General features: G+C 36.9%; 1 long non-coding RNA gene and 1 pseudogene across 1 annotated transcript; one reads left to right on the forward strand and one right to left on the reverse strand.

Annotated features, from left to right (window-relative positions):
* Nucleotides 1-7,109: 7,109 nt before the first annotated feature.
* LOC141827281 (glucose-6-phosphate isomerase, cytosolic-like) overlaps nt 7,110-27,930 on the reverse strand; it is a 31,205-nt pseudogene continuing 10,384 nt past the window's right edge.
* LOC141827986 (uncharacterized) lies at nt 22,003-22,508 on the forward strand. Its single transcript, XR_012601729.1, has 3 exons — nt 22,003-22,128; nt 22,203-22,286; nt 22,389-22,508. It is a non-coding gene; the product is annotated as an uncharacterized LOC141827986 (long non-coding RNA).

A 27,930-nucleotide genomic window follows, 5' to 3' on the forward strand; every position in this document is an offset into this window, starting at 1 on the left:
GACTAAAAACGTTGTAAATTGAAATACCACAACGCTTTTGCTAAAAACCGTTGTCTTTGGGGCGTTGTCTATTAACAAAATTCTAGTAGTGTTGTATTAGGTCATATTGTCTCTAAGAAAGGTATTGAGGTAGATCCTGCTAAAGTTAGTGCTATATCGTCTCTATCTTACCCCGTATGCGTGCGGGATGTTCGCTCTTTCCTTGGACATGTAGGATTTTACAGGAGATTTATTAGAGATTTCAGTCAGATTGCTCTTCCACTTTCTAGACTTTTGCAGAAGGATGTGGAGTTTTGTTTCGATGAAAAATGCAAGGAAGCTTTTCAGAAATTAAGGGAGGCCCTTATCTCAGCTCCTATTATTATTCCACCAGATTGGACTTTGCCATTTGAACTAATGTGTGATGCTTCAAATTTTGCTGTAGGAGCTGTACTGGCACAGAGGGTAGGAGGAGCTTCACATGTGATTTGCTATGCTTCAAAGACATTGGATGCTGCACAAGCCAACTACACCACTACAGAAAAGGAGCTTCTTTCTATTGTTTTTGCTTTGGATAGATTTAGATCCTATTTACTGTGTTCTCACGTCATTGGAACTCATAATAAATTTAAAAAAAAAAAAATCTAAATTGATAAGATGGATAAAAAGAATCTCGACCTAATACTTAAGAAAGTACTAACCTTGACATAAAAGATAAAAGACACCAAAACCTTAGGATTGAGATTGATAAGTCCTTGAACACTACAAGAGGATGCCTTGATAAATTCTAGTTCAATGAAAAACCAATAAGTGAGAGTCTCACTATGCTTTATATTGAAACAAATCAAAAAATTACATGTGTGGCTGTCACCCTCTTTATTTATAACTATAGGGTGAGTTAAAAATCATAACAAGCCAAAAAGAAAGTCCATTTAGAAGAGGTCTGTCACGTCCTGAGAGACTGTCCGAAAAATTCGATCAGCATCTCCCCTGTAACAATTCAACTTTCCTGAATACATTTTAATATAGGGCCCACACGACCTCAACCACATATTACAAGTATATAAACTATCATACTATAAAAATAAAGGCCCACACGACCACTCACTAGTCCAACACATGCATGTAAAAATACCACAACAACAAACCAACGATGTATAACCACAGCAACAACCGACAACAAACTCCACAAGTTTACAATAACAGAAATTGCGCGAGCGAAATTATAACAATGATAAAATCCACGTATACGAACATAAGTCCAAAAATCACACATCAAAACATAATCTAGAACCACACATCCAAATACAAACCGATAACTATACAAAGAAAATCAACGACTCCTACTGTGAGATGGCGGCAATCTGACAGAACTCCAAGCTTTAAGACAACATCCTTATCTGCTACATGAGGAGAAAGAAGGAAATCCCAAAGTATGGATGGTGAGTATAAAATACTCAGTAGATACTAGATAGAAGTGCACAACATAAATATATATAAATATGGATCTCAAAGGATATATAGTCTCACCAAAGGATACTTAATGAACAAAATAAAAAATACTACATAACAGATAACAGATATCATGCATATTCAACCAATGCATGTAATGTCACACAATGCAACAATCATATATTAAACAAGTGCAACAACCACACATAAAGATGCAGTAAATAAACTACTAACAAATGCAGTAAAACAAACTACCAGCAAATGCATACACATATGCAACACACATCACAGGTAACATGTATGATCACTGTTACCACTCAACACCCCCAGACACCCACACAATGAACTGGGGCACACAACAGAACACCTGCACACACTTCAACAACAGACCACTACACGTGAGTGGGGAGCAGGGAAAATATCTCAGAAGAACTATCTAGCTGCCTAGTCACTGTCTGCACTCAACATCCCCAGACACTCATACAATGAACTGGGGCGCACAACAGGAATCATCCACTCCAACAACAGACCAACTACACACGAATGAGAGGTACAGTATCCCAGGAGAGTTATCTAGCTAGTCCTGGTCGCACCCACACAGTGCTATAATGCTCTCACTCCAGTACCACTATCACACAGTGATCTAGTGAGAGTTAACAAGTAGATGTTATGATGCTATGATGCTTAGTTCAACAAATAAACGACTACATCTACCAAGATATACTCAACATCAATCATAATAAATCATCACAGATCAACAACAAATAATCAGACTGTATTGATAGCACTAGATCATATCAAGGTCAACAGTTATGTATCAAGTAACGAGAGTAGTAAGGATAATAACAGGGGAGTAAGAATAACACCAAGATAATTAATAATGGATTTATAATAAATCATGCACTACGAACATGATCTGTATTGACCAAGTATAAGAGTACCCATCTGGTAAGACACATGTCGAAATAAGAACCCCCAAATATAAAAAATCTCCGTAGAACAGAATCAACAAATCAAGGTTCTACAATTTACAAAATACACCATCCACTAAATACAAATATATATTTAATATAATAATTTAGCTCTATCAATAACTTACAGTTATGATATGTTAAATCCACTTAACCTATCTTAATCCAATTAAGACAATTCAACTCGATTAACTTAACCAAATCCAATTAAAACCATTCCATAACTATAATCCAATTGGATCCATGATCCAACTGTTACATCCGGATCCAAAAGATCCATAATCCAAAGCCACCAAAAACACACAACAATTAGTGGATTAGCCAAAACCTAATTAGCACAACTCAATCATTAAATTAACTTAATCTAATGCACCAATCATTGAAATAAAATCCAATTACTCATTCCTCACTTAATCAGCCTTGAATCCAACCAAATCAAATCTATCAACAGAACTAACAGATCCAACAGACAGTTCCACAAGGATCAAGATCAAACACGTAGAAAAACCCAACATAAATCGATCAAATCCAACAAGCCCTGGTTCCACCGAATTTCAATAGCACAACAATCCCAACAGATCAATCCCTTAGCAAGCCAGGAACTGATCCAATAGAAACAACAAATCCCAAATCGAAATCACACAGCATACCAAGTCCAGATCAAACACCTCAACAGATTTAATCACACAAAAATTCAACTCTCGAACGATAAATTCATTAACCCTAACTCCACCGAAAATCAAATTGGAACAGAATCCATCTTAATCTTATCAAAACCCATTCGAACAGAGCAACTCCAAAATTCAGAAATCTCACATTGGAGCAGAACAACTAGAAGAATCAACTTCAAAGAACTTACCTCAGATATTCGATTGTGCCCTATGGTTTTTCGATCCCGGGAACCAATAGGATGAGCGATCCGTAGCGAAAAAAAACTATGACACTATCACCTTGCTCGGGAGAAGCCGGTGTAGGAGAGGAAGAAGAGAGGTAGCGGACACGCGTGCTCTGGAGAAGTTGCGATCGAGGAAGAATAGCAGTGGCTCTCGCGATCACGCCATAGGTCAGTAATAGAAAACACGAATCTCTCTGTTTTGACCGAAATCGCGATTGGGAAACCCTTTCCAATACAGTCTCCTTGTTAATTGTTTATCTGTGCTGACTTATTATGATTGATGTTATGTATACCTTGGTAGATGTAATATTTATCTGTTGAACTGTGCATTATAGCATCATATTGTTATTGATAACTCTCACTGCCTATGTGGATGAGAGCATTATAACACTGCACAGTGTGGGTGCTACCAGGACTAGCTAGATAGTTCTCCTAGAATACTGCCTCTCCCCCTCGCGTGTAGCTAGTCTGTTGTTGGAACAAGTGATTCCTGTCGTGCACCCTAATTCACTGCAAAGTGAGGGTGTCTGAGGATGTTTTATGCGTATTTGTGCAATTTTATGATTTTAGTCTTGTGAGTATTTATGTTTTAGTTTCGTGGTAGAGTTGTCGTTTGATTTTGTTGTGAGCACAATCGATGTGCTTTGAGATTTTTGTTGTTTCGTAGTTGTTGTAGTGGTTGTTACAGTTGATGCTGTGTTGGATGTGTAGTTGTGGCCGTGTGGGCCTTTATCCTGTAGTTATTTAGCAGTTATATATATATGTTGTATTGTAGTTCGGCCATGTGGGCCTGCATGTTGAAATGTATTTAGGAAAAATTGAATTGTTACAGTGGAGATGCTGTCGAAATTTTTCGAACGGCTGTCTCTTGGGACGTGACATCTTCCCACTATATAAGGGAGGGAGTATGTTTATGGAAGGAAAAACTTTTGGGTGAAACTCTTGTTTGTGTGATTTCTTAGTTCTTGAAAGAACTTCTGAACTTATCGAGTTTGTCTCGTGGTGCTCAAACTTCCGAAACTTATCACCCTTGCAGTGTGGCGTTTCTTTGCTTCGTAGTCTTTGGTTCGTTCCATCTCTTTGTTACGAGTTAAGGCTCAAACTCTTGTCTTCTAGTTCTTGGGGTTCTATTCATCGATTGTTCCCAGGTTCCTTCACAATTGTTGGTGGGGTTTGTGTCATCCACTAACTTTAAAACTTCACCATCCTTCCTCTCTTGTGGTAAACTGCGAGAGAAATATATGGTATTTTCATAAAAGGTGATGTCATAAGTAATATATATTTTATTTGTTTGCGGACAATAACATCAATAATCTTTCAGAGTAGGAGAATATTTGACAAAGATAGTTGGAAATTTGGGCATGGATATGCACAAAAGCCATACATCCAGTCTTCAATGGTAGATTATTAAAGTTGAAAATTTATGAATATGTTTGGGAGAGAAGAGATAAAGGTGTGGCAAAGTTTATGGAGCGACTAGGAAGGCGATTGATATGTGGATGTGAGAATTGCATTGCCCCATAAATATTTTGGAACATATATGGTGAACATAAGGGCACGGGGAACCTCCAACAAATGACGATTTTTACGTTCAAAAACTCTATTTTATTGAACATAAAATAGAGTTTTGATGAATAATTCCATTTTCCACTAAATAGTCACATAAAATGACATTGAAATATTCTTTGCTTTTGTCGGTTGTAAGAATTTGAATATTTGTTTAGAATTGAATCTATATCATTTGGTGGAAGACTTTAAAGATATGGTTTAAGACTTATCTTTAAGAAGATAAACCCAAATAACCTGTGTATGATCATAAATGAATGAGATAAACTATCTTTTCCCATGAGATGTGTGAATTTGTGAAGGACTCCAAATATCACTATGAATTAATGAAATGAAGTAGATGGTTTATATTGTTTGGGAGAAAAATAGGCGCGAGGATGCTTGGCTAGTTGACACACTTTACAATTGAAACTCAAATGATCTTTTTTTTATAGACAATCAAGGAAACAGACATTTCTAACCAAAACTAGGATGACCAAGACGATAGTGCCAAGACATTATTTCCCTTTCACTAGAATAAAAGAAGCAACATGAGATAGCAAAGACCGACCATTTTTATCTTCAAAATAATAAAGACCTTCGTGAATTCTACAATTGCTAATCGTCTTCCTCGATAGTAGATCCGGAAAAAGACATAAGAAGGGTAAGAGTTTAGCAAAACACTGATTATTAAGGGTGACTTTGCTAATAGAAATTAGATTGTATTTTAGAGCAAGTACATGAAAAACAAATTACAAAATGATGTCTGAGACAATTAAACATCACCTATATACCAACAACTACAGTTAATGATCCATCAATAATCCTAATAGTAGTCTGGTGAGAACGAGAATAATAGGAAGAAAAAAGATTTGAGTCACCTGTCATATGGTCACAAGCCCTAGAATCAATGATCCAAGGGATCGTTGAATGATTAAAAGGGAGAATTGAGTTTACCAGATTGAGTCATGGAGCACAAACCAATATTAGAGTTGGAAGACACATTAAGGGCCATTTGATTGAAGAATTTATAATATTATACAGTCTGTTCTTTGGTGAAAGAGGTAGGAACACCGGAGATAACATATTTTTCTTAGCTTGATTGAGTATGAAATTTACGACCTTCATTTCTTTTTCGAGGTTGCTAATTAGCTAGTTTCTGATATAATTTCCAACATTTATTTTTGGTATAGCCTAGCCAGTTGCAATGTTCACACCAAAGACATGTTTTTTTTTACGTTTCTTTGGTGAGGAACTTTTTGTAGAAACCAACGTTGAAATGTCTATTATAATGGATTATGGTGTTATAATCTCATTAGTAGGCATGACCTTACGTCGGCTTCTACCCATCAAACTTCTACAAAGGCTTCTTCCGGAGATGGGAATGAATCACGTGCAACTATATGACTACATACCTCATCCAAATTATGATTAAGATCGACTAAAAAATCAAACACACACTCTTTTTTAATATTACGATGAATTTTGATACTACAATCAACACACGTTGAATCTTCTTCAAAAAATAAACGAAGTTCCTGTCAAAGATCTTGAAGATTAGAGAAAATATTGTATTATAGAATTTGAAACTTTTTTTAAATTCTTGCAGCTTCGATCGTAGCTCAAAGATCTGAGAAGTATTGCCCAGATTGGAATACATCTTCCGAGTTGTGTCCCACACCTCCTGGAATGTTGATCAATGTTGGGTTCTATGGAATTAATTAGTTAGGCAAGCATGATTGAATTCTCGAGCAACCATGTCTGGTATGATGCATCGCTTGATGTGGGTTGAGAGGAATTGCTTGTAAGATAACCTAGCTTTCCTCTACCACAAATGACTATTTTTACTGATCGAGCCCATTGCAAATAATTTTAATTGTTCAACTTATTGGTCATAATTTGCAACAATGAGACATCACTTTCGGAAAAAGAAAAGACGACGACAGATGATTTTTCAACCATAGATTGAGTGGGAGAATCCATAGATATCATGGTTGTCTTCGGAAAAGAAGAATTACACGTGTTTGTTTATAAAGATGAACTTCGCTCTGATATCATGGAAAAATTCTCACACAATTTTATTCATGAACTAAAGATATACTTTTATACAATGAAAATTAATAAATAATAAATAAATATTTTATCAAAAATAAATTATTCTCAACTAAATTAATTTAATTATATACTTTTTTTACTTTTGATTTGATTGACTCTATAAAAAAAATTTAATTAGTTTCTATATCACCTATGATTTGATTGATTCGGTATAAGAAAAGATTTGATTATTCTTTATACAAAATAAAGACATACAAACCTCAATATGCTCTATACGATTAGGTGCTGTGAAAAAAGAGACAAACAATATAGTCATTTGCGTCTAGATAAATGTTAGGTTGAAGTGGCAAAAAAATAAAAAAAGATGCAATATTCAATTTGTTCGCTTACCATACTGGCAAAACCTTAGCAAAATACTGAAAGATAACACTAGAGTTTCAACATCTGCATAAGATCAAGTCATATTATAACTTTTGGACAAACCATTGTACCAAAGCTCAATTTCTTAAAAGCCATAAAAACTACAATCGATAGCATACTTAGAAACGGTCAAGCAATTAATCATCAAGTTAAAAGACTAGGATCTGCATATCGGATTTTAATCAAGTTGCGCTAAAAGACAAGCAGTGTAAAAATCTCAACAGTATAACACTTCGAACCAATATGGATTGGTGGCTTAAATAACTACAATAATAAAGATAATGACATAGGATCAGGTTCAAATTCTCTAAGTGAAAGATAAGACATCAAGGTAAATAAACTTACACTTGTTCTCTTTCATTAAACAAAGATTGCAACCAAGATTCAAAATATTAGTTAAAAGGGTTTTATCCATTCTAAGTGAAATGATGCAATGAATCATTGGTAACCTAAAATCATAGAGGTACCAAAATAGACTCTATTTACTTAAGAAAATGAGAGTAAAAATGCAGAAAGCCAAAAGATGAATTTACTTTCTGATGGATCTATCGTTTGTGCTTCAACATACATGTAATTAAAATACAATATAAACAATATAATAAAAAAGCAGCCTGAAGTTCCCACTAGTGTGAGATTTTCGAAAAGGATCGGATCATATTAGATCTATTGTATATAACCTTATTTTGCATTACAAAAGGCTATTTCGGCAATTTGAACCCGTGACCACAATGTCATACGATCAAAATTTTACTGTTGCACCAAGACTTCTCTTCTAAAGTAGACATTATAATCTAATAAAAAAAATTTACAAACATCTCAATGGCAATTCTTTATAGAATCTTCAAATTTTCAAAACTTCAATTATTTTCTTGCTTGCCAAAAAACATCGTGTGTAATTTTAGCAGATAACAAGTGATTGTTAATTGCATACTCCAATCAATAAGGAACAAAATTCAATCAAAAAATGATAAAAACTTTATTAACATAAATTTTTTCTATTAGTTTACAGTAGTTTGCTACTTGCATAAGAAAAGTTGTGCCTCAGAATCTAAACTTAGAATTTAAGATTGGTAAAAGCAATGGAAAAATTATGATGAGTTTTAGCATTGCAAACAATATGTGAATCACAATCCATAATTTGGGATTACATTCACAATCCACCTAAAGTCGATGAGTGTCAAGAATCACTTGATGTTTAGTTGGCTCATTCCTTAACAACCAACACTTGACCAATCATAACAGAAAAGAAAAAAATTAAATGAAAACAATACAATTCCATGGAAGAGCTGAGAAAATCATGGTTAGTGGTCTCTCCTAATGTAAATTGTGTTGTTAGAGAGGGAGAAGCCTTTAAACACTCAAAAAAACATAAATGCAAGAATGTTTCAATGGAGATACATTATAAATTCAAACACTTCTGACTTCTACAGAAACAATAATGGTCAAATATGCACACATATAAAGAAAAAGAAAGATTAACTAAGGAAATCCAACAACACATTCAAGCTCACGTGAGGCGAACACGAGGCCACCCCTTTTGTTTCTCCTTAATAATTTGATTTATTTTCCTCCCTACACTTGTTCCACCTTTTTCAAGGTCTACCCTACACTTCAAGCAACATCAACAATGAACAAAGCAACATCGGTCATATGGGGTCGCAAGGTCACCCACACCATGTCATAGTCACTTATGTCCACGAGCGACCTCATGGCCACGACATTGCTCATGAGCAAAGATTAAAATCTCGTGCCGAAATGGTCAAAAACGGCGAAACATTTTGTTCCGCCCGCCGACCGGCACCGGCCCAGTCGCCGAAGTAGTCGCCTGACCCCGACGACCGCGCCGGAGTGGTTGCGCGACCCCGACGGTGGCTCCGGACAGGTCGCAAGACCCCACGGCCGCCACGCCCAGAGGGATCATGTGACCCCTCCGGCGCGGCCGCGTCGCGGGGTCGCGCGATCGCGCGACCTCGTGTGCCGAGATCGCATGCGTCGGGAGAGGGGGAAAAGATTGAGTTTTTTTAATTAAAACACTAATAATTAATTTAATTAAATCCTAATAATATTATCTAATTAATTATATATTTGATTTAAATTCTAATAATTTTTTATTTATTTTCTGATCAACTCCTAACCTAAATAAATAATCAACCCTAACCTAAATAAATAATCAGAAGGGGAACCTTGGCGCAACGGTAAGATTGCTGCCATGTGACCTAGAGGTCACGGGTTCAAATCCTGGAAACAGCCTCTTGCAAAGGCAAGGTAAGGCTGCGTACAATGGATCCTTTCCCCGGACCCCGCATGGCGGGAGCTTCGTGCACCGGGCTGCCCTTTTTTTAACCTAAATAAATAATCAAATGTATTTTTTAAAATTCTTATCAAATTATCTCATTAATATATATAAAAATTTATTTAAAATTATAATAAAATTTTATATATTCCTAAAACCTTCCATGCCGCAGTGTTGCGACGGCCTCCACAGGCTATTACAGTCGCAATTTTTTTAATTTTTTGATTTAGTTAATTTTTTATTTTTTAAATATATATTTTTTAAAAAATAAACTATTATTAATAGTTAAAAATTATTTCAAAAATTTTAAATAATTTTAAAAATTAATAAATATTTTATAAAATAATTTATAATTTTAAAATTAAATACAAATTTAAAATAATCTAAACTTTTAAAGAAAATATAATTCTTAAACATTTCAAATAAATTTTTTAAAATTAAAAATTTACAAATACATTCAAAAAAATAATTTAAAATTTTTAAATAATTTTATAATTATTTTTAACCTTTCAAATGATTTTAAAATTTTAATTATAAATTTTAATTTTAAGAAAAAACATTGAAATATAAATTCAACATTTTAACATGTAAAACATATTTAATAATCAAATATTAATAAAAGTAATATACATTTATATTTAAAATTTAAAAAATACCGAAACTATATTAGGACGACATGATACGATATCGAAACCGTATCGTTCCGGTCCAAGACCGAAACCTTGGCACAGGTCGAGATTTTAAACCTTGCTCATGATAACGTGAGGCGGACATAGGCGACCTCCAAGTCATGTGGGGAAATGCCCAATTGCGAGTTAGCTGCTACAACTAACAGAAGGAAGAAAGGATTACCTCGTTCAAGCCAGAAGGGAATTAGGTTAGGAAGAGGGTTTGAGGGGAACCATATCAAGAAAAAAAAATAGTTATGGTTAGTTAAAAGATGAATTAGAATGGATTCTTTTTATCCCCTTTCATGCTACCAAAGTTGGGATTAAAGAACCCAATGGACATATTTTGGCATAAGTACCACAAAAGATTTCGATTGGGCTACCTTATTCCGTGTTTCGATTAGGGAACAAAATAAGAAATTTTGATCATGCTACCCAACATGATACAAAATTTCAATCTAAAAATCGGATGACCCTATGCACAAAGGATTCCCCATGATTAGCATCTTCGAATCAAAATGGAACCTTACAAAAAGGTTATAAAAAAGAAAGAAAAAATAAAGTTATTTCACTTGCATCAACTTTTATGGATGTATATAACAATCATTAAATATATATAAAATTTTATTCTAAACATATCTTTTTATATGCAATTTCTTATTCTGAAGTTGTTTCATTTTAGTTATACAAAATGGCAAACACCCTTAGTTGTATGAAGTATGATAGCAATGGCAAAGATTAAGAAATATACTGTGCACATCACACAGGTAGAAAAGTATAGTATGTTGTCATAGATTTTAATATATGGATAATAAATGGAATTTAATGGTGTGCATTGATTTAGATCTATGTTTTTAGAGTAGATCTCATATGTTTACATATGAGAAGGAAGCAAAAGATTTGTGATACCTTTTTACAGTTCCCAACTATCATATACTTAAGTTTCCAAGATTAGCCCTTACTATGCAGGACATACAATAATTTTAAATTTAAGGAACTAATTAGTTTTTACTATCCAGAACATAGAATAGTCAAATTCTATTTAGAGAAACAAGGAGAAGAATATTTTTATGTATAGAATGGAAAAATATTCAAGAAGAACCTTTGGTCACATTGATACCTCTCATTATGGTATGCTAAAAATACTCATTTAGAAGCAAGATTTCCAAAAGATGAGAAAGTAAAAGTAATTCATTAAAAAAGGATTTCCCAAGGTAGATAGATGATTTACTAAAATACAAATATCTTTCAGAGAGATAAAAATTCATGAAAAATATAATAAATGGCATTGATGCTAGACTCGTAGGGAGGGCCTTACTTTAAGAACTCCTATTGAAATTTCATGGATAACCATAAAAATTGACTAAATCAATAAAATTTTTTTTGAAGGATATGCACAAAATATTTAACAATCAATTGTTAAAAATCTTCAATGTTTAATACACCAATCCTCACAAGCAAAGATGATGCATGAACAGTTAAAATAACTCAAACAATCTACCATAAATGCAATCTAAACATTGATATCTTAATTTTTTTTGCTAACAAATAGAAAGTTGGAAATTGTGAAGCCGATTCAAAAAAATTTAGTAGTGAATTTCAATCTAATTTCTCAGATAAAAGGACAGAACAAGAACCTATCTGAGGCTATAAAGAGAAAGCAATTGCTGGCAATAGCTATAGGTGACCTAACTTTGGGTGAATCATTCTTGGGGTTTACCTAAATGTAATTCGAGTATAAAGGTAGGAACTTCAAACAAATATAGCCCTTCCAAGCTCAAGTGCATTACAACAAATGTTCATCTTGTACTTTTAGAGTAGGTTGCTTTTCTATTTGAAAATGTTCCCTCTATAAGTTGTCCTTTGCAATTCTTCTGTTCCTTTCCTCAGAGCTACACTAAGTGGTTTCCTTGCATTTCATGGATTGGCTAACCAGAGATAGACTCTAAGAGGAATTAAACACTTATTAATCCCGACTCTAGACTTGAAGGAGTTTGATGGAGTCAAACAAAGGGATCAAGTTGTCCAACAAGCAAATATGGATCCTGCTCAACACACTCTAGATGCTGTTAATGATCCATTATGCATCAATGGAGGCCCAATTACAAGGGCTTAGGCTAGGAAAATGAAGGAAGCACTTAATGTACTAATCAAAGATGTGAAAGTCAAAGTTACAATTGAAGAAGGGTTGACCAAGAATAAAGTCAACCTAATTCAAGCCTTGGATAGGCTTAAATAGTCACTTAAGTCTCATGTTTATTTAGTAGGGATATATAGGCTCAATTTAGGCTCAATTTCTAGCTTTATTTGGATTATAATGATATCATAAACTTAAAATGGCTAAGTAGTCTACATAGGCCTGTACTAAATGGATTTTCTTTTGGACTTTTAGAGTTTTTAGGTTACTATATATTTATAAATAAAGGGGGTGACGGCCACATATGTATCTTTTAACATATCTTCAATCTAAAGCATGATGAGACTCTCATTGTTGGTTCTTCATTGAACTAGAACTTATTACGACATCCCCTTATGGCGTTCAAAGACTTATCAACCTCCATCCCAAGATTGTGGCGTCTTCCCTCTTTTTTTATACCAAGGTTCGGTGTTCCTAAGTACTAGGTCGAGGTTTTATTCATCATTCTTATCGATTTAGATTTTTCTTCTTTCTTTCTTCAATTCGTTGTGGGTTCTTGAGATTTTTCTCTCATGGGTGCACATTAGTTAGTATCAGAGCTTTGGTCTTTCTAAATTGATATGGTTATCCTTTTCTTTTTGTACTTGAATCTTTATCAACTTTATTCATTATTTGATACTTACTGTTGTAATTTCTTTCAATCTTTGTAAGTCTTATTTGCTCGTTGCTATAAAAAAAAAGAGCATTTTTTTTATTTTCAGCCAAAAAAAGAGAAAAAAGGGAAAGAAAGGGAGGGCGAAATTTTGAAAGAAAGATTAAAAAAAAGATAGAAGAAAAGAAGCAATAAAGGTGAGTATAGAGACCTTGTTATTTCTATACTTGTATTTTTTTACTACCCTTTATCTTTCAATTCTGCATTTCTTTTAAGTTTTACCTATATTTAATTCTGGCACTGCCTAGATTAAATTCTTGTAAATTTTCTTTCAGCACTTATTTCAAATATCCTTCAATTCAACATTCTCATAAATTTTGCTAGATTTAATTCTGACACCTGCCGAGATTAAGACCTGGTAAATTTCCTCTCAGCTTTTATTTTAAATATCTATATCTTTTAATTCCATATTTCTTTCAAGTTTTGTCTATATTTAATTCTGACACTTGCCTAGATTAAGTTTTAGTAAATTTTCTTTCATCACTTATTTTAAGTATCCTTCAATTTAGCATTCTCATAAGTTTTGCCTAGATTTAATTCTGACATCTGCCCAGATTAAGTTTTGACAAATTTCTTTTTAGCATTTTTTTCAAGTATTTTTATCTTTCAATTCGGCATTTTTAATAAATTTTGCTTAGATTCAATTCTGACAAATTCCTTTTTGGCACTTAATTCAAGTTTTCAATTCTGCAATTTGCATTCTTCTTCAATTCCTATCTTTTATCCTAATTTTCTTGGAGATTTTCAATTAGTCAAAGAATGCTTACAAGGAATTACCTCAATTCTAAGTTCTTAAAGAGTTAACATTAGTAAATTGAGTGATTGAATGATAACAACTTACTTTAATAGCGACAAGTGGAGAGAAAGCAAGACCTAGAGAAACTCTTGAACAACATGCCTTGAGACAACACTTGAAATACATGAAAATTAAATTTAGTCAAATCTTAGACAGATTAGAGAGGCAAGATGCTATAATTACTGACTACAAAATAGTCAAATTGGTAGAGTTCCTACACAAAGTGCAAGGCAATATAACCGTGATGACAATTGTAAAATACGAAAAAAACAGGGTTAATGAATTTCGAGTTTAAAACTCGTTAATCCGTTAGGAATCCAATAACACCCCCTCCCCCGTGACTCTGCTTCCCGAAACCGCTACTCCATTCCTTTTCTTCCGCCCGAAAACGCACGACGTTTCTTCTTCTTCTTCTTCTGCTCCTCTTCCGCCCGAGCCATCGCGTTTCTCCTTCACCTCGTGAAACCGAAGCCTCTCCCTATCCCTCTTACTCTCCCTCTCCTCCGTGCCCTAACAGCCTTGATTCGCGACGCAGCCTCTGCTCGCTTCGTCTCCTCGACCGCACGAGCGAGCTCTCGTCCGCAGCCGGTGCCGACACCAAGGAATCGTCGACGAGCAAACTTTCGACTGGCCGGAGAGAGGTTGGATCTGGAGAGGCTCGATCTGATCAAGGGCGACCAGTGCGACGCGAACCGGGAAGGAGTGAATCTAACCTTGATCGGTAAGGGCTGAAATCCTTATTGGTTGTGCTGGATCCCTTTGGTTTTCTTGGATTTTTCGCTCGGATTTGTAAGGGTTCCTTTGATTCGGCAGATCGAAGAGAGCCATGCACTCCTATAATTAGTCCTAGGGCTAAAATGTTTTTTTTTTGTTATCAAAGCAAACTAGCCATAGAAGTGTTCCTGATTGGAGGAATCACTGAATAGAAGCGGTGGAACTTCATATTTGCCCTTGACATTCTGTCAATCTATCTTGAATGGCTAAGGTCAAGCAAAATATTATTTGCACAACTGTAGTGTAAATCAAGACTGAGCAAGGACCTCTGGTTAGGGTAATCATTTATGATATCCATCCTTGGAGCATGTATTTCAAACATGTCTAAGGTAGATTGGATGCTTATTTGTTTTATCATCATGCAAGACACCCACTACCTTCTATCATGATATTGCAATAGTTACTATCTAGTTTAGTTAGCTTAGACTTAATTAGAATGAATAGGAATATCTAGGATCGGACTTGATATGATTTAAATTTTTTCGTTAGCTAATCACCTTGATGTGTAAATAGCTAAGTTTAAGCCCCGTGGTACAGGACATTGACTTGCTACCAGATTTCTGGACGAAGGTTCTTTGTTGATACGGACTACTTTCGAAAGACGAGTATCTCGACTTATCTCTTTAGATATGTCATTTAGATGTGTGTGGTTTTGCTATTATTAGTAGTAATTTTTATGTTTTTATATCTGTCCTGGTATGTCACTACTTAGTATATGTTGTATGTCATCTTTATCTACTACTTGTTTAGGTTCTATATCTTTTTGATACTTGTCATATAAAATATGTTCATCAGATGTAGTGATATATTGTTCTTTACTGGACATAGATTGGTAGGTGTTGCATACATTAGTGTCATGCACCATCCTTGCATGATTGCATACTCGATCATCGGCTCCTTTGTAGTTTGAGCTCGTCGTTAGTTACATGATCTGCACACACTGCCACTCACGGGTTAGTGATACATCAGGAGGGTGTGTGCAGTTGCTCTGTCAGGGCTCTACTCAGCCGCTCAGGGATAGTGGTGTCACAGCATAGTAGCATTACAGGGATCTCTCCTTACTGTGAGACGAGGAGATGAGAGCTATGCTCCCCCATGTGATTTGGGATAGGAGGATAGGTGTACTCCGCCAGCATCCTGTCCACTCGGTCACGCAGGAGCAGTGACAGCAGAGTGCACAGTTGTCATAACCCTACCCACTTGATCTCACCATTATCGGTGACGGTGGCTGACTGGCGTCAGGGGTGATCATGTCATTGCATCATGTGCATACTGCATGGATTGCATTTATTATTGCTTGCTGCATTTTATTTGTTGCATATGTTTGACATGCACATACAAGAGGCCTTATGCATTTGGTTCGGTGACCTTGCATCTGTTTGCATGGTTCATGTCATTGTATTGGTATAGATGATTCTGGTATGTACAGCTTTCCGTAGTCTCAGTGTGCATTTTTTACTGTACTAGTATGATTATTACTATTAGATAGCTTATTATACATGTCTACTAGATATCCGCTGAGTTCTTTGAACTCATCTTGTTGATTTTATTCTTTTCAGATTGACGTCTGTCTGGAGAGCCGCGCTGATAGTATCCTGTCGAGATGACCTCGACCATTTCCATTTTTGCAATGTTTTCAGTATTTGTGTCAGAACTTGTTTAGATCATGTAGATTTGTGTATATGTATTTTGGTTTTTAGTGTACTTGTTATATATATTGTGATGTATAGATGGTGGCCGTGTAGGCCTTATTGTGGTCACGTAGGCCTTATGACATATATGTATTCAAGGAATTGCAATTGTTACAGGGAAGATGCTACCAAAATTTTCGGACAACCGTCTCTCAGGATGTGACAATTTATTTGGTATCAAAGCAGGTTTCTAAGTCTTTCGGTGTTTACGGATTTTCGGAGTTTATCTGATACTAATTTATTTTAGTATCAGAGAAAAGGTATGCAATGTCTTTTGATTTTGGTGCTTCGAATTTTTTGTTTGGAGTCGTTATTGCGACAAGGTCATGTTTGGGACTAGCGACGACAGGACATCTCCAGACGACAATAGGTAAAATGTTTAATCTAGTAATTTTATACCTTTGATAATACTTGGTAATAATTTTAACAGAAATGACTCATAGAAGACATGCTCCTGCCCGGAGACATGGTGCAGGACGGCCACGTAAGAGGACGTTCGAGTCTCTGATGACCGAGCCACCAGAGGTGCCTACTGAGGTTGAGCCTGTCTCTCAGGGACAGACTTCTCATGGTATTGCGAGCATCTCGGGCTCTTAGTCTCTAGGGGTCTCTTCTTCGTACCCACTAGTGGACCTAGCAACACCCCCTGCAACAACCAACATACCCCCAGAGGTACCCACTCCGACAGTGTTCACTGTCCCACCAGCGGTGCCTAATGTATACCAGGCAGCCTCTGCTGCCGTATACCCTAAGGTACCACCAGCAGCTCCTGTTGCTGCATACCCAGTACCTCCACTAGCAGTCCTTGCTGCTATGTATCCAGCACCACCGCCAGTGGTGCCTACAGCATACTAGGCACCTCCTCCAGTAGTGCCCGCTGCATATCAGGCACCTCTTCCAGTAGTGTCTGCTGCATACCCGGCACCTCCTCCAGCGGTGCCTACTGGACATCAGCAGCCCCTGCTACCGTATGCCCAAATGTACCACTGGCAACCCCTACTGCTGCATATTCGGCACCTCCACCGGCAGTGCCTGCTACTGCATATCAGGCACCCCCACCTACGGCAACTTCAGTCGCTCCAGCCTATGTTTATCATGTAGTGCCACCTGCAGTACCTGCCCCTTCTTATGCGGCAGTACCGACTCCGACATATTCCGATACACCACCAGACGTACCTCCCTCGGTTTATCCAACGGCACCCCTGCAATACTCGCCTCTGGATATCTAGCAGTACCACCCATGGTACCCGCTCCTTTGGTTCCGCCAGTCTCAGTGGCGAATCCTACTCATCCTACGGATCTATCTGCAGCACGAGCTCAGATTTCAGCATTAGCGGAGTCGCTGAAAAGTCGATTCACGCTATTCCACACGACTTACTCCGAGTGGGAGAAGATAGAGTTGGTTGTCTTTCATTTACGGGACGAGGCCGAGATCTGGTGGGCCACATAGCGTACAATCCTAGGCGAGCAGCATGTTACATGGGCGAAATTTAGAAAGATTTTTGAGAGTCACTATTTTTCACTGCCATATCGGATGATGCGCCGTCAGGAATTTCAGAGTCTTTAGGAGAAAGGACGCACAATGATGGAATACAATGCTAACTTTAATCGGTTAACCAGATTTTGTCCTGAGTTAGTCGCTGAGGGCAAGTCTCGTATGCTACAGTTTGTCCAGAGGCTGGATGGACATCTTCAGGTGAAGATAGCAGGATTTGGTCTTTCCTCCTACTATGAGGCTTTGGATAGAGCGTTGCTGATAGAGTCTGCCCAGCAGAGGGTGTTTGGGGATAGAAAGAGAAGTAAGCAACCAGCTCAGAGTTTAGCACAAACCCAACAGCCACAGATTTTAGGACAGCAGCATAGCGATCGCAGAGAATCGGGTCGGATTGCTTCTGGGGCATTGAGCAAGCCCCAGAAGTCAAGAATCTCTTCTTCAGGACGCTCCTGGTTTTTCCAACAGGACCAGAGGCAGTCCGCCAGTGACACTGTACTCGATGTGGGTCCAAAGATCACCTTACAACAACCTGCTCCCTGGACAGTCAGTTTGCTATTATTGCAAACTGCCCGAACACATGAGCTGAGATTGTTCGCTAAAGGCTCAGCATGTAATTTCCGAGGTTTCTATTCAGGGAGGGCAGTTTGGACAGACGGGATCACAGAGAGGGAGGCAGAAGGCCCAATCTTCGCATTGCTAGGAGAGAACAACTCCCCCTACAGCAGTCGCATATGGCATGCACAGACAGGAGCACTCTAGTGCCCCTACGATATCGTAGAGTTCTGTTGCGGGACCTCAGTATCAGACTCCGATTCAATACCAATCGCAGCCTCAACCACTGGTTCAGTATCAGATGCAATCCCAGCCACTAGTACAGTATTAGTCTTAGTCTACATATCAGCCTCTGGTTCAGTATCCTACATCGCCTCACTATCCGCCTCAGTGGCAGACCCAGGCCCAACCATAGTAGCCAATGGCAGCACTACCACCCCCACCCCCGCTAGAGGCTGGACGGGTCCACGCGGTTACAAGAGAGGATGTGCAACGAGCTGACGGATCCGTTTTTCGCGGCACAATTTTACTTTATGCATTTTCCGCTGATATGCTAGTTAATACTGGGAGTTCTCATTCCTTTATTTCCCGTATCTTCATGAGAGAGATTGGTAGACTACCTATCCTTAGGCCACAGCGGTTGACGGTATCCCTACCATCTGGTGATACAATAGATGTCACCCAGGAGGTCAAAGGATGCCCATTAGATTTTGGCGACACCATACTCACTGTAGATTTGTTGGTTCTTGATATCATCAAGTTCGGCATCATTCTCGACATGGATTGATTGACCGTTTATCATGCCACTGTTAATTGTCAAACGAGGGTGGTTACGTTCCGACCTCCTAATCAACCTTCGTGGGATTTCACTAGCATCCAGGGCAACGGAATATCGACCATTTCTGCGATTCAGGCTCAGAAGATTCTGTCACATGACTATTAGGGTTTTCTATTATCGCTGATCAATGATGACAGCAGCAGTAGTTCTCAGCTCTCAGACGTTCCAATAGTCCGAGAGTATCTGGATGTATTTCCAAATGAGCTACCAGGTTTGCCTCTCCGAAGGCAAGTAGAGTTTGCTATTGAGCTGATTCTGGGGACTGCGCCGACCTCGAAGGCTTCTTACCGTATGACCCCGAAAGAGTTGGACGAGCTAAAAGTCCAACTCCAAGAGTTAGTGGACAGGAGTTTCATCTGCCTTAGTGTATTTCCGTGGAGTTCTCCGGTATTGTTTGTCAAGAAAAATGATGGTACTCTGAGGTTATGCATCGATTATAGACAGCTAAATGCAGTGACCGTTAGAAACAAGTATCCTTTGCTACGAATTAAGGATTTATTTGATCAGCTCAGAGGTACATCGATGTATTCTAAGATTGATCTGCGATCTGGGTATCATCAGTTGAGAGTCAAGGATTCTAATTTCCATAATTCTGCACATGCTTGAATTTTATATAAGCTATTAAGCGGCAGCGCGCATGCGCGCGCGCACACACACATATATATATTGCATGTGCAAGCATGAAAAAAAGAAGATTCTAAAAGTGTAGATAGTTATGTTATTAAAAGACAGTACTACGATCCTAAAACCATCATGGGGAATGGGGATTCGTCCAAGCAATCCTCTAAATGAGGCTCAATGAGAAAATAACAAGATAATTCATTGTTCAGAGGAGTAAAAAAAATCATATGGAGTTTTATATGATGAGAACACGCATACTCTCACTGCTATGGTGATGACTTCTGCTTCTAGGTAGAGGATAGGAGAGTTTTCTAAACCTAAAAGAGACATGAAGCAGTAATTTTTATAAGATATCTCTATACACATCCCTGGTAGAAGCTCTCCTATAGGGAAATTCGTATGCAACAGAAGCTCTCCTATATGCGGATATTCGTATACAACAGTGGCTAGGGGTTAAACCCTTCTAAGGTCTTCATGAAAATCAAGATATTGCAACATGACCATTAACGCACACCACAGTGTCACATTTCCAATACTGTATTCTAGTACAAGTAGGGTTCAAAGGTGACAGTTCAAGACTTAGATCATTCCCCATCTTCTAATGAAAATTTTGCAATAGGTAAAAGTTGAAGCTTTTAAAAGCACCTCACTAACCGTATGATATCAACCCTGAGCAATAATATTTGCTTTTGTTTTTTTACCTTTTAGAATTTTAAAGTTTTTAAAGAATTTTAAGCGTGTTTAAAATCCAAAAAATATCTTTATTTTTTTATGAATTTAATTTTAGTTTTTTTTAAATGAAGAAAAAAATGGAATATATATATTTTTAATTTTTTTATTAATTAAATCAGATAGATATAAATTAGATTCTATCCAAGCAATGGATAAGCATCATCTTGTCCTTGTTATAAATGAAGATCCTTTGAGGTTTTCTAGCCTTTGAAGTTTATCTTTATTTTAATTTGATAAATTTGTTGTCTAGTGATTTTCTATGGCTTTATAGAATAATTTTTTTCCTGATAAGTCGACACAGGTCTATTCAAAGTGGAAAACACATCCAATACCTGTTGAATGCGTGGAGCAAACTTCTTGAATACCTGAGAATAAGGTAATATGGCCTGGATAGAGTAATAAAAATTTTGTTACTATCTGTACTATAATATATCACAAATAATACTGTTGGACAGATTGATGTGTGACAAAGCTATGGATTCCTTACTGTCGTGGGATATTCAAGAAATGTAGCATTCCATACACTCAACAAACCAAGAAGTACCTGGTTCAAGCAACAAAAGCATCTGGTTTTGAGAATGTCCTTTTGCATTGAGATGGAAACAAAATAATTTTGTCATAAATCTTACAGGTAGGTTTTTCCCAAAGGGAGTTGAGTAGAAATGTTCATCAATGTTGGAAGCTCCATTCAAAATTCTTCAGCGGATAAAGAAAAATAGATAAGAAAACTTATCCAGATTATCACAGGGACAACACTAAATGTGTTGCACACAAACTGAAATGATGACATACCATTACTGGATAAGTAACATATTTGTTATGTTTAGTGAATAAAAATGCATTGCCATTTCACTAGAGATCAAGATGGCCTTGAGAAAAATAATAAATAAATAAATAATAGAATGATACAAAACGTCAACAATAACTAGCCATATGCTGTAGGTTACATTCATGTTCTTAAATGGACTGAATCCATCACAACAATCCTAACCTTATATTAGTAGGCCCTTTAGCAAAATTATGATAAAAAAATGTTTGACAAGCTAGGACAGTTGGATGTCTCATATGGATCCTTTGGTCAGTCACAGTACCACCTCATTGATAATGCAACCTTAGAAGACATGAAGTGTAAAATACCATAATAGAAGCCCAAAGAATACAACCCAATTTCAGCCCAATGAGTCTAGGCCCAATTAAGAAGTAATGGTTTAATGTGTTTGTAACCGGACCCGACCCATTAAGAAAGGGAATAAAACCCGTTGAGAAGCTATAGTGCCGAAAATCGCTTCTTCCCATCGCGACAAACCTCTCTGCTTCGTCATCTCTGTTCTTCGTCGCCGACGCAAGAGCAGCCGCAAATGCTGATCAATGCCGAAGCTGGGAGCCAAGGAAGACCCACCGGCGACCGGATCTGGAGGTGGAAGGTTGATTTCCGCTGGAGGAAGGAGTGGTTCGTCTCGTGTGCGGATCGGCGGCAGCAAATCGGAAGAGGATAATCGCCGGTAAGTGCCGATTTTGTTGGGTTCTTCCGATTTGTGCTTGGTTTGGGCTTAGATCTAGGGTTTCATGTTTTCAGAACTTAGATTGGGAGCTCGATTTGGTTTGGCCGGCTGTGGGGAGTTGCCGTTGGTTTCTGCCGCAAGCAAAAGGAAGAAGATCAGTAAGGATAGGTTGAACTGGTTTTGGTTTTGCTTGGTTTATGAGCTGATTTCTGTGGATTACTTCAATTCCTCTTAGATCTTGACCGACGTTGTTCCTACAGCTCATTGGTGTAAGCTGACTTGATCGTAGCAAGAGGAAGTCGATTGACCTGTTGGATTTGGGTTTCGGCTATGAAGAAGGAGAAGAGGAATTTAATCCTGTTTTAGGGCATTGAATCCAAGCTAAGGTAAGCTTCTAGTCGATTTTAGTTGATTATTAGGGATTAATTATGGAGTTAGTTGGATTTGCTAATTGACTGGTCATCCCCACAGCTCATTGTGGTGATTTGATCAGATCAGAGTCAAACTCCGTTGGATCTGTGGAGAAGGAGAACAATCGAACAGTTTGGAGGTAAGTTGATGTCGTTTATTTGGTATGAGTTGTTTCAGTGGATTATGGAGGCTGATCTGTTTTTGTTGATTAGTCACGGTTGGACCAGTTTAATGAAGGGTGATGGATTTAGTTAGTTTAATTAAGGTTGATATTGGTCAGTTAGGGTTAATGATAGGATTAAATAGGTTAACATAATTAGGATTTTATTAGATTAACTATTGTAATTAAGGGATATTGTTTATCCTTGTTGCAGGACTTTGATTTTATTGGTCCTATTACCTGGAGTATATTTTCTGGGGGTTCTAGTTGTTGACGATCATCTGATCAGGTGGGTACCTGATGAGTTAGAATTTTATGTATTTTTAATTGAATTATTTTTGGACTTTTATATGAAAATAAATTATGAAATGAATCGATTTGATTGTATTTGTCCTATATTGCATAATCCGAAGCTTGATTATAATTTTCATGATTTAATGACAATTTTTGCATTAATTGGGTCTTAATTGACTTTAGGATTCAAATCGGATCAAGCTCGAGCTCAATCGCGATCAAATCGAGCCAATTTGACCAAATTGATCAAGCTCACATGGAGGACATGACCTAACTCAGGTTTGATCAAGATCCACAAATTTTTCCAAGCCCTATGCTACCCTAAAGCCCTAGATCAAGCCTGCATCGTCAGATCAAAAACGGACAGCCCAGATTCAAGGATTAATCAGCGTATTTAAACAAAGCTTTAATCGGGTTCATCGTCCCGAACAGCTCCCTCTGCTCGGCGACGTAGCAGCACAGCAAGTCCCGTCCAACCGAACTTCTCCCTTTGTAATCCTTGGTCCTTGAAGAGTCCAACGCCAGTCGATTGGGTATATTCCGGCAGCTGGAAGGCTCGCGGTGGAGAGGGTTTTTCCGGCGCCGAACCTCTCTGTTCCTTGTTGTTCTGGCAGTTTGCTGCACAATCTGAGCCCGCGGTTCGTGGAGGGGTTCTCCTAGGATCGTGGAGCTTTCTTGTATCAACAGAAGCATCATCGGAGCAAGAAGAAGCGAAGGATTCCAGTGTTTGCCATTTGAAATTGGCTCGTGCAAGGCTCTGTCAGTGCCGGAGAGGGTTTTTCTAGGGTTTTCAGACGTCGGGCAGCGAGTAAACACACCAGAGATTGTGTGGAAGACTCCTTATGGATTATTGAAGCCACATTGTGGGATTCAACAAGTTGTTGACACCAATTTGAGGAGAAACAATCGGAAAAGGGAGGCTGGATGTTTCTGCATTTCTGTTTAAGTTTCTAATTTCCGTTTACTGTTTCTGAAATTTAATTCTGAATGTTTCTGATAATCTCCTTTCGTAGAAGTCTTGTTGATTTGGTTATTTGGTGAATGTTTAATCTTTGTTTGGATTTAGAATTACCATAGAATTTGCTTATCCCAGGTTAATCCCTTCTTGCATTCCGAGGATGAAGTTCTGATAACCTTGGCACTATTTCCGTGCCAATCCGAAGTCGACTGTATCAGAGTGATTTAGCTTAGGTTAAGAGTTCTCAATGCATTTTAGGGTTTAGCCATCAAGTTTCAATGTATTTCATTTGGTTTGTTTTCTTACTTGCATCCATTGCCTTGAAATTCATTTAGTTTGCATTTGAGTTTAGGTAACTGATCTTTTAGGTTTTGAATAGTTTTTTTTTATTTGCGCATTTGGGTTTCAACCATCACCTTGATTTGAATTTACATTTCTAGATTAGGAGATACCTCGGTTTCAATTGTATTTCATTAAATTATTGAATTTTCATTTTCATTTCATTCCGAAAACACCAAAACCCCATTTACATTCGAAAAACCCAAAAAGAATTACACGTAAGCTCGAATCAAACAACTTTTCTACTAGCCCGTGGAAAAATACGATTCGAGGCCCCTATACTTCATTTATTTGAATTTATTATGGGTTTTCGATAAATTTATAAATTCTAATTTGCAACCCTACTTATGACACATTGCAAATCTAGGGTTGTCAAATTTTGACGTCGTTGCCGGGGACTTCTTTACATCATGTTGAAAGCTCTTGAAAGAGAGTTAAATTTGATTGATTATTCTAGGAATTTAAATTCATGGATGAACACTTTTGAACGCTTGAATGACCCTTAGTAATAGAACCTCGAATGATGAAATTGAGAAAATGTAATTTTTATACCTAGTGAGGTTAGCCATTTTGTGTGATGCACTTAGGTGATTGCCACACTAGAACTTGCTTGTTTTCTTTCAAGGCTACAATATCTATGATAGGTCCACATTATCAAGGTTTTTAAAATTTTCCCATAACCCATACAATTCCATGTTTCATTCATGTTTCACCATTTTTCTTTAACACTTTTCATCCCCATTTTTGGCTTAATTTTTATGCTCTCTTGGACATGAGTATTTTTGAATGTTGTTAATGTTCCTTTGCCCGAGACGGACAAAGATTTAAATGTGGGGGAGGAGGAGGTGTTCTTTATCATGAAAATTTTTAAAAATTTTCAAAATTGGAGCAAAATTAGAACTAGTTTTGGATTTAATGCTACAAGATTTTGGATCTTCAATTTTTTGTGATTGACCTACTATTTGGACTGGAATTGAAGTTTTTCAAGCTGATAAGTTTATCAGATTTATTTAAGAATGAAGGAGAAAAAAAATGGAGAAGAAAAAGAAAAAAAGAATGAGAAGTATGCCAAATTGGGATTGTTTGTGCCAATTTGGGGTTGTAGCAATGTGTCAATGAGAGTTTTACTTAAAGCAATTCAGATCTTCATCATTATGTGATGCTACGATGGTTTTTGTGAGGATACATGAAGATGTGAATTTTCCAAAAGAAGGAAGTTGCAAATACCCAAAGTGTGCCAAGCAAGGTGTGAAAATGAGTTATTTTTAATTCTCATTGGTTTCTTTGCTTATGAATTGCTGAATAGAGATGGAATTAGTTGATATCAGAATGCATTGAGCAATGTGTGCAATGTAATGGAGTTGAGGAGTTATTTTGAGGATTTTTCATTGATGAAAAGTTATGAAGTGAAATAAGAAGTGAATTTTTCTTAGTGGCCGGAATTGGTTACTTGAAGTTGGTTTTATGGCCGGATTAGAGAGCACAAAGAATGTTACACAATGTTCAGAAATGATGGTGAAAAGGGATGATTCAAAATGTGGAAATTGAGTTTGTAAACCAAGTGGGAATCAAGAGCTAGTTAAATGTGCCAAAACAATGAGCAATGTGCCAATTTGGACTTTGGAAGCTTCATATGGACCGGCCTCAATGACAATTGACTGATTTATACTTCTACGAAGGAGTTGAGTTGAGCAAGCAAAGGAATTCAGCATAAAAAGGGGTAGATTGAAGCCTAAAACAAATCAGAAAAAGAAAAAGAAAAACAAGTGATCTTCATGAATCGGTATGGATTGTCTTCAAGATTTCGGTTGCAAACAAATTGAATAAGTGGGATTGAAGTGCAACAAACTAGTGATACAACTCAGAGGGCATCCATTCAGATCAGAAAAAAAAATGAAAATTGTGAATGCATCAATAAAGGTTTCAAGAATCTGATCAATTGATGAATCCTGTAAAAATCCACTTCCATTCAGTTACTTCCTAAACAACAAATTTGGATTCTAAACCTTCAAAATTGTGCTGCAACAAATCAGAAAAGAATCAAAGAAAAACAGAGAAAAAAACAGAAAAATCAGATTTGCAGTTTGGTTTTTTCAGCCCATTTCTACAATCTTTAAGCTACTGATCTGAGCTCGAATTGCACAGAACTTTGCATGGTTATCAGCATTATCAATCAAGCTTCATTATGGAAAAAGAATGGAGGCAAAACAGTAAGAAACAAGAGACAACAAGCAAAGTTTCAAATTCAATTTCAATAATTTTCAGAATTAAACGTGCCAATGATACATTGAAATTGTGGTTTCATGTAAAGTGAATTTTGGTTTATGATGATTGGATGCTATTTGTTAGCTTTTGTGAAACCTAAATATGAAGAAATTGGGTTAGATTTCAAAGGAGAAACAAAAGTGGCACATTTGGTGAGTTTTGAGGCAAAATGAAGAGAGGAAGAGAACTTTGTATCAACAAGGAGAACCTCATAGGTTTGACTTATCCTTGATTCATGGATCTGAAAAGCACATTGAAACAAATGGAATACAAGAGAAAGAAATCAGAAAAGGACAAGGGTTCATTGATTAGCATTTAACTATACTCATGTTTACCACTTGCATTTATTCTCTTTTCTTGAATTTCTTTTCCTTTGAAATTTCACTTCTAAATTCCTATTTCATTTGTCTCAGTTCACGATCTCTTTATGTCTTGAATAAGCCTAGTATATGTGGATTCCAAATCAAGAATGGTGGTGGAGAGTAGAAAACAAGCAAGCCTATGGTAGTGCATGAACTTGAGTTGCTTGAGTGAGCTCCATTTCCTTTTGATCATGAATTAGAATGTAGGATGAGAACCACTGATATTATCTATTGAAAACAACCTCGTGAGATTTAGTATGATACATTTATCTCAATTAATCATGAAGGGTGAAACTTGCTTTGTGGTTAACGAGTACAAGAGTCTAATCCATGGGTTTAAACTTTTGAGACTCTACAACTTAGATAATTTTCTTTTAATTATTTCTAATCATGATTAAGAATGACCTAGGTGGGGGTACGACCTTAGTTTATTTTGTTGACTTGAGCGGGACGCTCAAGGGTAAGTGTGGGGAAATTTGATGAGTTAGGATTTTATGCATTTTTAATCGATTCAATTTTGAGCTTTTGCATGAAAATGAATTGTTAAATGAATCGATTTGATCGTAATTGTCCTATATTGCATAATCTGAAGCTTGATTATAATTTTTCATGATTTAATGGTATTTTTTGCATTAATTAGGTTTTAATTGATTTTAGGGCTCAAATCGGATCAAACTCGAGCTCAATCGCGATCAAATCAAGCCAAATCGAGTCAATTTGCCCAAATTGATCAAGCCCACATGGAGGACATGACCTAGATCAAGCTCGATCAAGATCCCTCAAATTTTTACAAGCCCTAGACTACCCTAAAGCCCTAGATCAGTCCTGACCATCAGATCCATGGGTTTAAGCTTTTGAGACTCTACAACTTAGATAATTCTCTTTTAATTGTTTCTAATCATAATTAAGAATGACCTAGGTGGGGGTACGACCTTAGTTTATTTTGTTGACTTGAGCGGGACGCTCAAGGGTAAGTGTGGGGGAATTTGATGAGTTAGAGTTTTATGCATTTT

This window comes from Curcuma longa, chromosome 4, assembly GCF_044706935.1.
Source record: "Curcuma longa cultivar G26 ecotype Majalengka, Jawa Barat chromosome 4, ITB_CL_G26_1.1, whole genome shotgun sequence".
Lineage (NCBI taxonomy): Eukaryota > Viridiplantae > Streptophyta > Magnoliopsida > Zingiberales > Zingiberaceae > Curcuma > Curcuma longa.